The 15786-nt window shown below is 45.4% G+C and overlaps 1 long non-coding RNA gene across 1 annotated transcript in view; it reads left to right on the plus strand.

Moving 5' to 3' along the window:
• Positions 1 to 15446, plus strand: part of LOC122482479 — a 41597-nt gene extending 26151 nt beyond the window's left edge. The window contains exon 3 of the long non-coding RNA XR_006297190.1: positions 15335 to 15446. This is a non-coding gene — a long non-coding RNA (uncharacterized LOC122482479). The remainder of the gene's footprint in view (positions 1 to 15334) is intronic.
• Positions 15447 to 15786: the final 340 nt, after the last annotated feature.

The following is a 15786-nucleotide window of genomic DNA, read 5'->3' on the forward strand; positions in this document are numbered from 1 at the left end:
CTTAAGATGGTTAACACACAGTCTCTCTCCCCCATCCCTGCCACCCCTTCCTCCTTTCTTTCCTTACTTTAATCCTTTTTTTTTTTTTTTTAACATACCTAAAGTACACTAACCATCTCTTTGTTTACTCACGCCCCCTTTTGGGTGAAATGCTCTGGCCTTCCCTGAACTTCTTCACCTAGGCTGCAGTAGTGATGCATTGAGCTTAAATCCTTCCCCTCATTCATGTATAAGGCCCTAGGCTGTCACAGTAGAGCAGTCCTGAGCACAGGTTAGCAAGCAGAGCCTCACAGTGGCTCATGGGTGGCCCACACTGGACCTTGGAGGCTGAGACTGGAACCCTTGGATCCCATGTTTGGGAAGTGAACATGTCAAGCTTGTTAGGAATTACCATGCATGACACCAGACTGTAGAATTTCAAGGCAAGTTCTAGGAGTATGAGCCCAGGGAAAGATGCACGGTTGAGCTGGGAGGACCACCTGGCAAATGTCCCTGTACCCCCTTCTGCTAAGATCTCACCTGATGCTTTGAGTAGCCGCTAAGGATACTGAGGGAAGGTGCTAGAAGGGTATGGTTTGCAGAACCCCTTGAGTCACTTTCAACCTCCCTCCCACTTCTCCTTTACCCTCCCTTCCTGAGGAAGGTGCTGCGGATGAGCGCTGGTGCCCAAGAACAAAACTTAACCTGAGTACCCGATCTCTCCAGCCTCCCTAACGATCCAAGTCAAGAAAATCATTGCAATTTATAACCCCTCCCTTGTGGTACTGCCAAGCCTTTCTCTAGAAGGCTGTTTTGTATTCCCTCTCGACCTCAGCCCGCAGTGTTTTCCTTTGCATATTAAAGGATGAAAATCGAGGTGATGGACACATTCTCTCAGCACCAGGGAGTCAGCTGCCAAGGTTTTCTGGTGGACTCCACCTCTTCCTATGACCTTTTATTGCCAGTCTGGTCTTCACAGGGAGAATGCGAGAGAGTACATATGTTTCCCTCATTCTCTTCTTTTCTGATGATGAATCACCTGGGAAGTGACCAGGAAAAAAGTAAGGGAAAGTCACAAGCAAGTGGGTCCAAAGTACTGTTGATTTTACAAGATTTTAATGCCGCGCTGGACAGAGGGAACAAATTGTGTTTTATATTTAACTGCAGCAGGAGACTTTATGCTTAATAGGTTTTTTAATATAGTTTGACCTAGTACTGTCAAGAGAAAAACTACATTTGTTCCCGCCTTACACTCAGGACATGATTTCTGCAGATAAATAATTTGTAATGCAGTTTCTATTACTAAGACAGTGTTTCACACATCTGTTTTATGTTTCATTAATGGTACAACAAATGAAACCATCAACCATCCTGCTTCTCTGTATTAATTCAACCTATAAGAAAAATGTGTGAAGACTCTAGACAGTAAGGCCGATTACTGTGTCAGGGAAATCTACTAGTTTACTTATGGATCTGCGATGGTTGCCAAAGCACAAATCACCGTCCTGGCAAATGGCGATCCAATTTACCGTTTAAATCAAGAACTAGTGCCGTGGTCTAATCCACAGCGGGGCAGTTTAGAACCCATTAAGTCCTAATTTAACTTAATCTCCAGTACCCTACTGATGGTGAATAAGTCAGTTGGAATTCCAAGCCCCAGTGGGAGAGACGTGTTGGAAAGAAAGTGGTGGATGGGACTCTCCACCCTTCTTAAGAAGGGGGCAATCTTGAGTTGCCCCAAAGAGACTATGTTGTCTTCTGTAGTGGTAAATTGGAGAGGAGCACTTTATTGCGTCTCTCGTATTAGACCAGTATTACAAAAGACATTCACAAAAGCGGGTGGGAAGTTCAGGTTCAGTTGGCTTGAGGTATAAAGGAAGTCAAAGGCTGATCAGCCATTTAGTTCTGAATTTAGTACAGCCTTGACCACTGTCCTTCACATCCCTCAAGGTTTTGATGCCCGTGAGGTGCTCTGTAGACCATTTCTTTTGCATCTGTGTTCTGATAGTAACAATGTGTTTATATTAGGAAGGTCCTATCCCTCCCTTGGGTTTCCCTTCTAGCTAACACATATGCCTATAGAGGAGTTAGCTCAAGTTATGGAGCATTCTGGTTTGGGCTTAAGGGACATAGTTCTGCAGAGAGTATCTCAAGCCCATCCACTTTACTGGTTCCCTTTCCTTCAGTTCTGTTGAATAGTGCCTTTCATGACTCTTACTGCTGGTCTCCAACATCCGAAATGTCTTTATCTATGGTATTTGCCACCCACTGACGCCCTGCATACTCTTTTATCTTAGAACATTTTATAAGGTCCTTTTGTGTTTGGGGTACGGAAGAAGTCAGAGTTGGAATTTTTGCTTCGTTGCATTGGCAGTGCAAAGACTGTGTTCTGTGATGCATAGCATGTTCATGTGGGATGACATATGTATGTTTTAGCAGTAACTCAGATGGCAAGATATTGGGAGAACCCTGCTCTAGATGGGGTGTTAAGTGTTGGCCTACCAGAGCCATGTAACATGATATACTAAGGAACACAAAAGAGGGGCATCTGCTAACCTTGCCTGGCTGATGGTGATCAGGAAATGTTTCAGTGGAATAAAAATTTTTAAAATGACAGTTGACCAAACTAAGAAGCATTAAGCATGGGAGGATAGATGGAGACAAAGATGACAGCATAAGAGAAACAGGGAAGAAGTGACAGGAGAGGCAGGGGAGCACTGGAGTCTAAAGTTCAGGCAAGGAATGGCAGGCATTAATCCTGGAAGACTGGAAGGGGCAGGTTCCTGCAGGTTTTGTGAGCCATGGCAGGAAATATGTACCTTCTTCAGTAGGTAATGGGGTAATACTGAGGGGCTGGTGCAGGAGAGTGACAGGCACAGTCTGGTTTTACCATATGGAGGAATGACAATCAGGCTGGTGTATTCAGTAGTCTAGGTAAGAGGTAAGGAGGGCCCAGACAGTGGGACTAGGGGATAGATAGAGGAAAGAGAATCAGATTATTTAAGAGGGTGGGGTCCCCAGTAGGCCAGGAGGACAGGTACTTGGAACAGGCAAGGGACATGGATACACCCTCTTGTAACAGATCACTGAAAGGACAGAGCTGAGACTCCAGGGACTGCATTAGCCAGTGCCTGGATCAGTGCAGAAACAAAGAGGACCTAGAGCCCATGCTCTTTGCCCATTGCCCCTGAGTTGGAGCTGGTCCTAAATTGAGGTGAACTGATGGTCTGGCAGGTGGTGATGCCAGCAGGTCTGGGGTGGAAAGTGAGGGAGGCCAAAGGCAGAAGAATCAGGCAGGAGCCACAAATCTAGGAACGGGGCTGCAGATGTCCTGTCACCTTCCACGCCCTCACAGCTCTGAGAACCCTGCAAAGTAGCCTCTGTGTACTGAATCTGTTCAACCTGCCCCTCTCAACAAAGGACACAGGTTGGGGCTCACACGCCCTCACATCCCACTGAGGAAGTCCTGTGCAAAGGGGGGAGAGGTCACGTTGTAGCAACAGCAGGTGATCCAGATCTAACTTTTCCAGAGACAAAAGGGACTTGACCGATAATATCCCCAAATCCACGAGGATGGTTCTTCTTTTCTTTCTTTCGCTAAAGAATAGGTGGGGAGCAGGGGGCAACACAAAGAAGACATTGATGTGGCTCATGTTTATGGAAATTACAGTCTATGGGGGGAGATAAGGTAGGCAGGGAAAGAGCATAAAACATGTGTTCCTGACCCACTTGTGAGGCAGTGCTATAGACATTCCAAGGAAGGAACGGTGAATTTCCTGCTGTGGACATCATAAAGGTCCAGTGGAACAAGTGGCATTCAACTGGACCTTGATGCGTAGAGAGGACTGACCACCCAGGTGGAAGGAAAGATCCAGAAAAGTCTCAGACACAGTGAAGTTCAAGTAATGCTGAACAGATTGACTTGTTAACTGTGAAGGGCATAAAAGGAAGCTGAGGGCTGAACGGTGGGCCCAGAGGACCTTAAATATCAGACCTACAGTGTGTACTTGATTCCATCAGCTGCAGAAAGCTGGTGGGTCATGTTGAGAAAGGTAAGGTATTTTCAGAAAGTGTCTGGTGGAAACTGATGTTTTGCTCGTGATGTGGCTCTAAATCTTGAGAAATGCCCCACTTCTCAATTTTTCCTGCTGTTGTAAATGCAAATAGTCCTTTCAAGCTTGCAAAAACCAAGTTCTGCTCTAAATGTAGTGAGCTATTGACTGACTTAAGTTTTTCCTTTTTTCTTTCACAGAAATGCTTATTGTGCTTAGCTGATAAGTCTAAAGGGACATGGGCCCAGCAGGTCCCAATATGAGCCATATTTGGGGACATAGAGCATTTGTGGAAATGGAGCTTAATAATATAGATAAAGGACTCTTGTGCAAGAAGCACAATGAAATATTCATCCCATCATAAGAGTTAGAGTAAAAAAATAGAAGTACCCCAGGGATAACCTGGAATCACAGAGAAATGTTAATGATCCACAGTCCTAAAATAGAACACCCCAAAGGTGACAGCCATCCTATGAGAAGGGGCAAAAGGAAAGGGACATGGGATAGAGATTCCTAATACTTGGTAACAAAGCCCCAGCTGTCCCTGGGATTAGAGACAACCACCAAGGTCAGGCATGGGTTTCAAAACAGATGCAAGGAAGATGAGGACAGTTATTCCCCCCAAGATCCGATAAAAACAGGAAATTATGCTTTCCTTCTTAGATTTCTCCTCTCCTTTATTGGTTAGAATTGCCTTCATTGAGATTTAGATCCTTTTGTGTCTGTTGAGGTTATTAAAGCCTCTATTTTTGTCCAAACTTTTTTTTTATTTATTCTGTCCTTTCTCTCTAGTTAGTCTTCATGCTTGTAAACTGGTGTCCCCCAGGCCTTCTTGGTGTGTAGACACATAAGATGTCTCATTAACCCAAATAGTTTAAGACATCCTGTTCCCATGAGCCTCAAGCCCTCCTTTCTAAGAATCATGTCCTCACGGACTTCTCTGTCAGCCTGTCACATGCCACTTGTTGCTGGCCCACCCAGTCAATATTCTCTGCACAGGCAGTGACTTCAGGAAGTCATGCCATTGCAAGGACTAATTAGACTTTTCCTGAGGATGAAGATGTTCAGGCCAGTGGTGCTGGTTCCCTAAGTGATTCCCAAGCTTCCAGTCCTCAAGGTCCCAGAGAGGTGCAGGGTAGCCCCGCACAGCAGAAATCATGGCCTTCCAGGGCGCCATGCCTCTCTTTTCCACCAGGCCTGTGTAGCATTGCTTATGCCCATATCACACCATTTTCCTTCAGCTTCTATCTCTCCTGCTTTGTACCCAAGGGATAAAATAGGGACTAGATGCCATCCTATCCCCTGCATTGTTACCTGTCTACCATCTCTTTATCTTATATCCTAGCTCAAAAAACATTGAACAACGAATACATGAAAAGTTAAAAAAAAAAAAAAACTACATGTATTCACACTAAAATACTTTCTTCCCCCTTCATCTACCAAAACACAAATGCTCTCGTACATAGCAGCTCATGCAAATAATCAAGGAACATATGCCTTCCAGCCCCATAAATAGCCAACTTGAAATTTCATGTGGGGCTCACCTAGCCATCCCCTGCTACACGTTAAACAGATCCCCTCCCACTTTGTCATAATGCTGGTTGTACATAGTCATTTATAGCCTAAAGCCACTTTTCACAATTGGCACTACTCTGGTGTCAACTGTTGAAATCTGTTTGCCAAAACACTGCCTCGTACGAGGCTCTAGTTTGTTGTCGAAGCACTGCTCTTTGTCGTGAAAGGACAGTTTACCATTTTGGGCCAAGAACTGGATTTATAAGTGTTTATGTAGCAATTTGTAAAATAGCATTTTAAGATGACTTCTGCGTCTATGTTGTTAGGACAATATTTGCCTGCCGCAGAATGATGAATTGGAAAAAGCATGAGCTTTGGTGTCAGATAGACACAGGTTTGAATCCCAGCTTTGCCATTTACTGTCTGTGCGAATTTAACTTATCTTGAGTCTCAGTTGTGAAAAAGAGCCAGTAAAATATTGTCTTGAGGGTTCGATTAGATGACATATGTAAGGCTCTTAAAGAGACTTAGTAAATCGTGGCTACTATTAGTTATTATTAAAACACCATTGCATTGCCCAAGACTGCAGGGAAAAAAACATGTTTAAACACTTGGGATAAACCAAGGATGCTATATTCATGGCACCCATGCCACTTCTCCCTATTTCCACGCATGGAACAGACATCATTAATCAATAATCATACTTTTTCCCAATGAGGCTAAACTTGCCCTCAGAATCTTCAACACAGTGTTACAAGCAACCACCACTGCTATTTATTAAACAAATAAAAATACAACTTTTTAAGTATATGTATATCCCATGTAATGTTTGGGACATGCTTAAACTAAATATGTATACTAAAACTATTATACCAAGATAGTATTTGTTAGTTTTCTGCAGTTTAAACCTTGTGTTTTATCTGGCAACTGCTGCTGTTTGCATGTTAGTTGAATCTGATTTGCCATCCCTGACCTCTACCTTAAACTTGACTTTGGGGGCACCTGGGTGGCTCAGTCAGTTCGGCATCTGACTTCAGCTCAGGTCATGATCTTGCAGTTCGTGGGTTCAAGCCCCATGTCGGGCTCTGTGCTGACAGCTCAGAGCCTGGAGCCTGCTTCAGATTCTTTATCTCTCTCTCTCTCTGCCTGTGTCTCTCTCTCCCCAAAATAAATAAATGTTAAACAATTTTTAAAAACCCAACTTTGGGCTGTCAAATGATAAAGACTCAATTATAACTAGTTTGGGGGATTAAAAGTACTGTATTGGCATACATGGCTGGGAATTGTAGGGTGGGTCTAGCATCGGACACTGGATTCAAGAGCTCAATCAGTATATGAAGTCTCTGTCCCTCTCTCTGGCTTCAGACCTGCTTCCCTGTTGGCTTCTTTCAGCAGCCTGGCTCTCTCCACCCGGCAGGGAAGAAGTCTCCCCAGGAACAGATTTATTTATTCCCAACTGAACAACAAGGGAATTTCTTTTTCCCAACTTCTTTTTATCAATCCAGGCAATTCTGATTGGCCTCGCTTAGGTCTTGTGCTCACTTCTATAACTGTTGACATACAGAAGGGCATGGGTCATGGAGCATGGGTCTTTGTGTATTGGGGGGAGGAGGGGTTAGATTAAGGTACTTCAAAGGATAGTCCCACCAGCATCACCTGACATGGGAGAAGTACCATTCCCTAAAGAAGCAGGCTGTGCCAGGCAGAAAAAAACCTGACAGCGGTCCAATTCCATTCTGAATTGTCTGGGTGTTGTTGTTGTTGTTATTGTTTGGATTAGAGAAAGTCTTCAATATACAGGAAAGTCACAATCTATAATTGAGATACAAATGTGCAATCAACTGTAGTAAGCCCAAGGTGTGAGGGCACTTCTGATGGCAAAAAACCCAAGTGACGTCACACTAGCAAATGTCTTGTTGCACAAAAATGCCAAGAAAAATAGAGATTTTATGAATGATTGACAGGGACAGTAAGAATTGCTGGCAAATGCTCCTTAGGGAAGCATTTTTGACTCAGTGTTGGTTTTTAAACAGTTCTGAAGCATGGAAAAATCCCATGTTTTTCTCACGCCTTTGAAGCTCCTGACTGTCAGCACCCAAAGGACTTAAAACAAGGTGCTTTAAAGAGTTCTTCTTCCTCCAGTGTTTGGAACTGTACAGTGTGGGGAGTAGAAGCAAGGCCATGTAGTGAGACCACCAGGGTTTGAATCCAAGCTCCACCACCTGCTGGCTTATGAACTTGGGCATGTTCTCTGATAAGGCAGGTCCAGCACTCCTGCAATGAGGTGAGCTGCCCTTGAGACAAGAGTCATCTCCAGGACAGGAAGGGAAGGTCTGGGCAACAAGGTCCAAGAGCCAAAAAAGGTCTCCATAGAAAGGGCTTGGACAGGGAAGATGACACAAACTGAAAAGACCACCCATTTAAGAAAGTGAGCCCTTGCCACATCCATCCTCATCACCATATGGAATCCTAGGATCTTGTGGAATACTTTGTATACACACTATCTATAACAGAAGATCTCGAAGAGGGAGTTACTCAAAATGCTACAGGGAAACAGAAGACATGGGGAAGAAGGGATAAGTCCTGAGGGTCTTGAATATATATTTGCCCCAAAAAAGTGACATCTAAGTCTGACACTGAAGGCTGAGTATGAATCCACCAAGCAGAACAGAGAGGCATCAGCCATGCAATCATGGAGGCATGAATATGCATGGTGACATCTCCCAACCTTTTTTGACTCTTAAACCCCACATGCTACATGCTCAAAGGCCCTCCTGCTCTGATTTGAAAGGGAAAATAGGTAAGTAATTTTATGTGTTGGTTTTCTCTAAAAAGTTAAGAATCAAAACAGACACCATTACCTTTTTCAATGACACAAATCTCCTGAGACATCATTATGAATCCCAGGAGAACCACTTGGGAGCTCTTAGACTCTGGCATGTCTGGACAGTGTGAGAAGTGTGGGTATACTAGACTAAACAGGGAGTGGGGGAGCATCAGGGAAGGAACCCACAAAAACAAAAGTACCTGGACTGCAAGCCCTTACATGCTGTGTAAGACTAATAACTTGTTTCTAAGAAATAGAATATGGCAAAGGTAATGGGATATCACTTCAGAGGTTGGGTTACTAAAAGACTGTGTCCTCTGTCTTGCAGGCCCTCTCTTGCCTTCTTGCTTGCTCCCTCTGATGGGAGCCAGCTGCCATGTCTGGGCCACACCAGGAAGAGGCCCACATCACAAGGAGCTGAAGAGGTGCTCCAGCCAGCAGCCCGGGGTGAGCTGAGGTCCTTAGTCCACCAGCCCATAGGCTACGAGTCTTCCCAATAACCACAAAAGTGAGTTTGGAAGCAGATCCTCCCTCAGTCAAACCTTCAGATGAGACTGTAGCCTGGCCAGTGCCTTGACTCTAGCCTTCTGAGAGACCTTGTAGCAGAGGCATGTAACTTAGTTATATGCAGATTGAGTTGGGGTAATTTGTCCCACAGCAATATACAACTAACACAGTCACTAACATTTATTAGCTCACACTCCCTTCCAAGCACTTCGTTCGTATTGTCCATGCGTTAGTGATCCCATGCATTCTTCAGGGGGAACTGTGTGAGGTACAGTAATGATCCCATTTTACAAATGAGCATCCTGAGGCTAAGCTGGGTTAAGGAACTCTTTCAAGGTCAAACAAGTACTAAGTGGTTGAGCTAGGATTCTAATTTTAATCTTTCTTACCCCAGAATGTTAATTCTGAGGCACTACACTTTATATTGTCTTAAATGCAGCAAAGGTCTGTGGAGGTAGTGGGATAGGAAGGAGGTGGGGAGTCGTGGGCTTCCAGAAAACCCCTCATTAAGTCTACAGAAAATTGGAGGAGAGTAACTAAGAGCTGATAATTTTATTTCACCTTTAAAGGCTGTTAAGCACAACATACTATAATGGAATTAATGACCTTATTAAAACATTTACTCACACATTACTACTTGATAAAATTATGAGTTAATAAATCTTTTTATACCTACAAATGATACAACAAACCATTCGTCTGAAGGAGAATCATCTGCTTATACCGACTCTCTGGTTTATTTCAGAGGTACTGGGAGTCTTTAAAAAGCCAATCAGATTTGGGGAAGGAAGGGATCTTCTTAAGATTCCCAGTTCTCTGTAATCCAGAAGGACACCGCCAGATGCCCCTCATGCCAGCCCCACCACCCACCATTCCTCTGGCCCACCCACCATCTGTTCATCTGGCATAGTGCTGGGAATGCCCTCCTTAGCCAAAAATATCTTCACAGTTGCCTGGGGAGAATAGTAGGTTGGAGAGAAGTCCAGAAATGGAAGTGAGCAGAAGCAAAGGAAGATCGTCTGCCCTCCAGTTTTGCTGGTGCAATGTGAAACCTTTCAGGGAAGAACAGAAGGCTGGGCATGAAGGGGGGTGGGGGTGGTTCAAAGCACCTGGTAGCAGGTGCAGGTGTCCAGGAGAATGGGGGGGAAGGACAGAGCATGTCCAAGATGGCTTCACTAGCCTACAGATAGACATCTCCTTTCTCACTAGGCACATACCAGGTCTCCTGCTTGAGTCCCCTCAAAATCCCCTTTCTGCCACTACTCATCCATCCCTTTTCACCCTTCCATTTAGGAGCTCCTCCCTTCTCCTTAACCATCTCTAACAAAATGGCTGATAGAAAATTTCCCAGAGACACCCTGGAATTAGCCACATATTGTAAAAGGAAGGTAGAAGGAACTTTTGACTGACTAGGATAATTAGAGAGAAGGAGGTGTTGTTAAAACAAAACTAGTCCAAGTGTGGTACAAAATGTATGAGAATGTTAATTTTTTAGTTGAAGTTATTTCCAACATTCAAGAACACATTTGTCATCCTACAGAAGTCATCTAAATGTGTAAACATAATGCCATACTTGAGGAGCACGGAACATGATATAAATTGCTTGAATAAGAAAGTGGCCAAAAGTTTAACATCTGTTAAAAGTGATTAGTCGTGGTTACCTTTTTCTCGGCTGAATTGTTCTTTTGATGTTCCTCATATTAAAACTGGAGCCAGGCTGGGCAGAGGGATAGCACCCTCCCCACGTGCCTGCTCTCCATCTCCTCTCATTGACAGCTACCACCCTCGTGGCAGTGACACATTCCGTGGAAATCAGCAACTTGCTGCAGAGTTAGAATTGGTTGTGCACCTGCTGCATGTCAGCAGCATCATATCACCTTCACATACATTTCTTTCGGGCTTCATAATGACCCTAGGGTTTCCACATTTCATGGAGGAAGAAACTGAGGCTTGGTGAGATTAGACAGTTTACCCTGCTAGAAAGCAATGGATAAGGAAGTGAACATAGGCAGCCTGTCTCTGGCATCCACACTCTTAGCCCTGGCGTGGCTGCCTGCCCTGGAGATCTGCTTACCTTTCCTTTCTAGGGTGGATCTCCGTGTCTCTGGGAGGAGTTGTTGGCGGAGGCCTAGCTGTGCACCTGACACTGGGCAAACTGCAATAAATATTCATTGCATTAAATCTCAAACAATGGCATTTATCTTAACTATTTGCAAATACCCTGACAAATTTCCGCTTTATAAATTATAGTCTGTAACCATATTAATCCTCCCCTGAACAGCACAAAAGTAGGTGGCCAGGTGAAGACCTTTTGGCACTGTTTTAGCCTCAGTTGCCCTGAGAGCAGAGTCTCTTTTGATAAGTGGCCCAAGAAAACAGGAAGTGGGGATCCCGGGAGAGAGAAACACAGGAGGAAGGGCAGCTGATTCAAAGGTGAGTTCTGAGTTGGATACAAGTATGGGCCACAGGGACTCTGTCCCAGCAGGATTCTGGGTACCAGGAAAGACAGAACAGCATTTATCCATAGGTTCCATCCTCCACTGGTCACGGGTTGCCCCCTGGGGTACCAATGCCCCTCACCTCCCAGGCTGCACCTACAGGTGTCCCGAATCTGGGAAGCCTGGGCAGAAAGTGAGAGGTACGTGTGGAACTAAGGCAAGGCCCTGGCAGATCACATTGCTAGAGAAGTAGGTGGACAAAGAGGATATGGGGCCACCACAGATAGTATCCAGTACAGGCCTTGTGCGGGCTTGAAGTCTTCGGGGGACACGGCAGGTGCTGGGCTGGAGGGAGGGCAGAGGTACTGGTTGGAATGCCAGATGGTACTGGGAGGTCTAGCCTAGCCCTATTTCAGAGATATTTGGAAAGCGCATTTTTTTTCACTCTCAAATCAACAAATTGGAAGTCTACTCAAATTAAAAACTTCCTTTTAAAATGCAAATAAATGAGAGAGGCCAAGGTTCATTCTACAGGTCATTCAAACCTATTGTGAGTGCTTTAATGAGATTGTCTCGAATCACAGGGAGTCCAGCCAGGAAGCATCAGCTTGGGTGGAAAATAATAGGAGAGGGATAAAGAAGCGTAATAAATGACTGTCGTACCTGGTAAATGTGAAGTAGGGTGCTTCTTGGGCTGAAACCGTGGCCACCCCTCGGAAAGCCTATGTAAATGTGTCCGGTGGCCTGAGCAGCGACGTGGAATATACCACTGTACATTAGTATTAAGCCTGCTTTTCTTGAGCTGTCTTCTGAGAAGTATAAAAATATACTTGGAAGGGGCAGATGACACATTCCTTATAACTTCAGAAAAGTTTTAGAAATCTCAGTCTTGTTTACAATAAGCACTTTTTGTTTCCTGGGGAAAGCACTGGGCTGTGCAGGTAACTTGGAGTTTGTCAAAAAATGACCTCAGTTTTTAGCAAGTTGGTTGTTCAGAGCACAGGTAGGGTACAGGGGGGAGGCAGGACAACAGGATCCCAGGCTCACACTTCCCAGGAAATATTCTGCTGGAAGAGCTGCGATCACTGGGCGCAGGAGCAGGGAAAGCACCTGGCACCCTCCACTAGTAATAATTACAGTACTCAATGGTGGCACACTCTAATAGAACACGTATTGATGCCAGGCGCTGTTCCCGGTGTCTTATACGTATTAACGAAGTATGAAATAGGTCCTATCATTATCTGTATTTTACGCGTAAGAAACTGAGTCACAGAGACACAAAGGAACTTGTCCAGGGTCACACAGCTAGTAAATGCACGGCAGAGCTGTGAATCACATTCAGGCCGCCAACCTGCAGAGTCCCACTCTTGTGCATCCTGACCATAGACATAGTCAGGGAGACCCATGTGACTCCATTGTTGGGGAAAGTCCGGGACTAGGAGGCAAACACCTGTGAGCACACCAAGCTCAGAGCGCCTGGCAGAGCGGGTGGGGCTGGGGGAAGCCCATGGCATCCTGGGCGTTCACGTTTTTCCAGCAGAAGCCCAACAGAGAAGAAACCCTGGATTATATTCCCTGTGGAAAAGTAGGAATGTGAGCCCTGTAAGGACCTGACTCTTCTTGTCTGCCTTGTGTGGAGGCATGGTTGTGCTTGTGTGCAGTGTGTCCTAACACTTCCCCCCACGTGTGCGGCTGCCTTGGTCCAGGTCCCCAGCGAGTCTCACTGGGGCTGCTGCAGTGCCTCATCAACGGTTTTATTCTTGCTCCCTTCTGTTTAGCAGACACCACGATCTGTCGGAAATGTCAACGAAGGCATGCCACCCCTTGGCTTAAAATGTTTTAGTGGCCTCCCATTGCACTTTCAGTAAAATCTGAGTCTCTTGCCCTGGCCCAGGGAGGCCATGCACCTTCCTCTCTCACTCTGACTTCACCTCCTGTCCCTTTCCCCATTCCTCTTGGTGAGACAGTCAAACTGGCTCTATTTCCCGGCAGCCCTAGGCCTAACAGAGGCCTTTCCACAGCCGCCCGTCTTGCCTGGGGCATCTGCCCAGCCCTCAGCCCGGCTGGCTCCCTCTCACTCCCAGCTTTGGTCTGTTTAATTAGGTGCAGATCTGAGTCAGTCCTTCTGTTAAGTATGCAGCAAGTCGACACGAGGAGACCACGCAAGGCTCTCCCCTCCTTCCCTGAGAGATTATTTGCCTCTCCTTCCTGAACCCTCGCTCTCATCCCCCACTCCCCACAGAAGGATCTTGATTGGCTCTAAGGTCCCCTCGGGAAGAATGTTGTGATGTTTCTCCTGCATGTTTTCGGTGTACATAAAAGGCATTTTTGTTCTGTTTCCTGCCTTTTTTACTCAACAGTACGACTGACTTCTGGAGCTAACCACATCTCTGTTCCTCCGGCCCGCTGCTTCTTAGCGCTCTGTGATAATCCAGAGCAATCATTCCTAGTAGCGATGCCTGCCCCCCACCCGCCTGCCCAACTCCCTCCTGTTATAAACATTATTATAATAAGCATTCTAGAACACGTTCTCTTATGGACCTGAGCACTGTTATTCAGTGGAACAACATCTGGGAAAAACAATAGCCTCCAACAATCTGTATCTACACTGCAGACTTGAGTTCAGTGTGCTTAGGAGCCACACAAAGACCTGAAAATGGGGGCACGTTCCAAGCTTGTCTGCTGGGCTAAGAAAGCTCTCTCTTGGCCCTGTTACTGCTCACATTTCTAGGAAGCTGGCCTTCTCTCTTCCCCACTCCAGCCACAATGCCCCCACTACCTATTCACGCCACTCCCCCTTCTTATGCCCTCACTGTCCATCACTTAGACTCTTCAGGCTCACCTAAGGATGGTCATTTTCCCCTTGGCTGTCGTCTGCCCTGACGCAGGAGCAGCTTCTCATATGCAGGGAACGTGGATCTAATACAGGTTTAGCAGTAATTGTGCGGAAGAAGAGCATCTAATTGAGATAGTCCTGTCATTTTCTTAAAGGTCACCTCCCTTGTGCAACTTCCTGGGCAGTTTCTGAAGCCTCATTTTCTGGGGTATTTTTTTTTAATGTTTGTTTATTTTTGAGACAGAGACAGATCATGAGTGGGGGAGGGGCAGAGAGAGAGGGAGACCCAGAATCCAAAGCAGGCTCCAGGCTTTGAGGTGTCAGCACAGAGCCTGACACGGGGCTCAAGCTCACAAACCATGAGATCATGACCTGAGCTGAAGTTGGACGCTTAACCGACTGAGCCACCCAAGTGTCCCCCGAAGCCTCATCTTAATGGCCTGATATTCCTGAGGTCACGTCCCTCCGTGTTCTGCCCTAGAAAGAAGTCAGCACCGTCCCCTCCCCTGCTTCCAACCCTTTGTTTTATTGGTTAGTTCAGATTCTTCGTCTTGGCTCCAAAGCTTGGCTCCAAAGCACAGTCTGGGAGCCATGCTGCCCTAGCTGTCCTGTGTAAAGTCCCCGAGTGGGGCTCAGGATGTGGTGTCCGCAGTCTCAAGTTCATTTCTTTAGCAGAAGAACAACTAAGCCAACATGAAACAAGGAGGCTTTTTCTGATTTCTGGGACAGCTGCCTCACTTCGATTGAATTATATTGAAATAACTTAGGTTTTAGGGGGATCAAATGAAGAATGTTTTCTGAATGGATTCAAAATCAGCTTCTGTTTGCTTGAAGATTTACGGGAGGTTCATCAGTCAGCCAATAAGTTCTGGCCTAAATTTGTGTCTCCTTTCAAAATGATTTCGAAAGCCCACAGCCCCTCAGCAGATTAAGGGGGAAGTCAGGAGCTCATTCTTTGTAAACCCTGCTGCACATCTGAGCTGGTCGTTAGTGAATTTCAAATAGCAGTTGCAGAAAGAAACCAGTGTAGCCCAAGTTTTTCTGTGTCCCTGTTTTCACATTCCCCAGGAGAAACCTAAACTTCTTTTCCAAACCCTAAGGTGTCATTTAGATTGCTGTCAATGAAACTGTGCTCCCTGGAGATGATTTTACTCCGAATCTTTTTCATGTGTGTTTACAGAGGTGCCTGGGTCTGTGACTTTGGTTTTTGAAAACCTAACACCTGGCACAAGGAAATTCCTTAACAATCTCACCACATCTGTGTCCAGACATTGCTGATATCAAGAAAAGAGGTATGTTGTGGTGCTTTGTTCTAGTTTCCTCATGTCAGTGAATCAAAGTAAAGATGGTAATGATAAAATAGCTAAGATAAATTGTGTGGTTAATAAGTGCCAGACCCTGTGCTAAACTCCTATAATCTCATTTAATAGTCTAAACTTCCCAGGAGTGACTCACCTAAAGCTTTGAGACCTTGCATAACTTGCCCAAGTTCCAATGACTGGTAAGGGGCAGAGCTCAGTGTAAGTTGCAGTCCAATTCCAAAGCCACTTCTCTTAAGTACTACATGTTTCTCTCCCCTAAAGTACCATCAGAAGGTTCTCAGCATCCTTAATAAGCCCTAACAAATGGGGA

Source organism: Prionailurus bengalensis, chromosome D1, assembly GCF_016509475.1.
Source record: "Prionailurus bengalensis isolate Pbe53 chromosome D1, Fcat_Pben_1.1_paternal_pri, whole genome shotgun sequence".
NCBI lineage: Eukaryota > Metazoa > Chordata > Mammalia > Carnivora > Felidae > Prionailurus > Prionailurus bengalensis.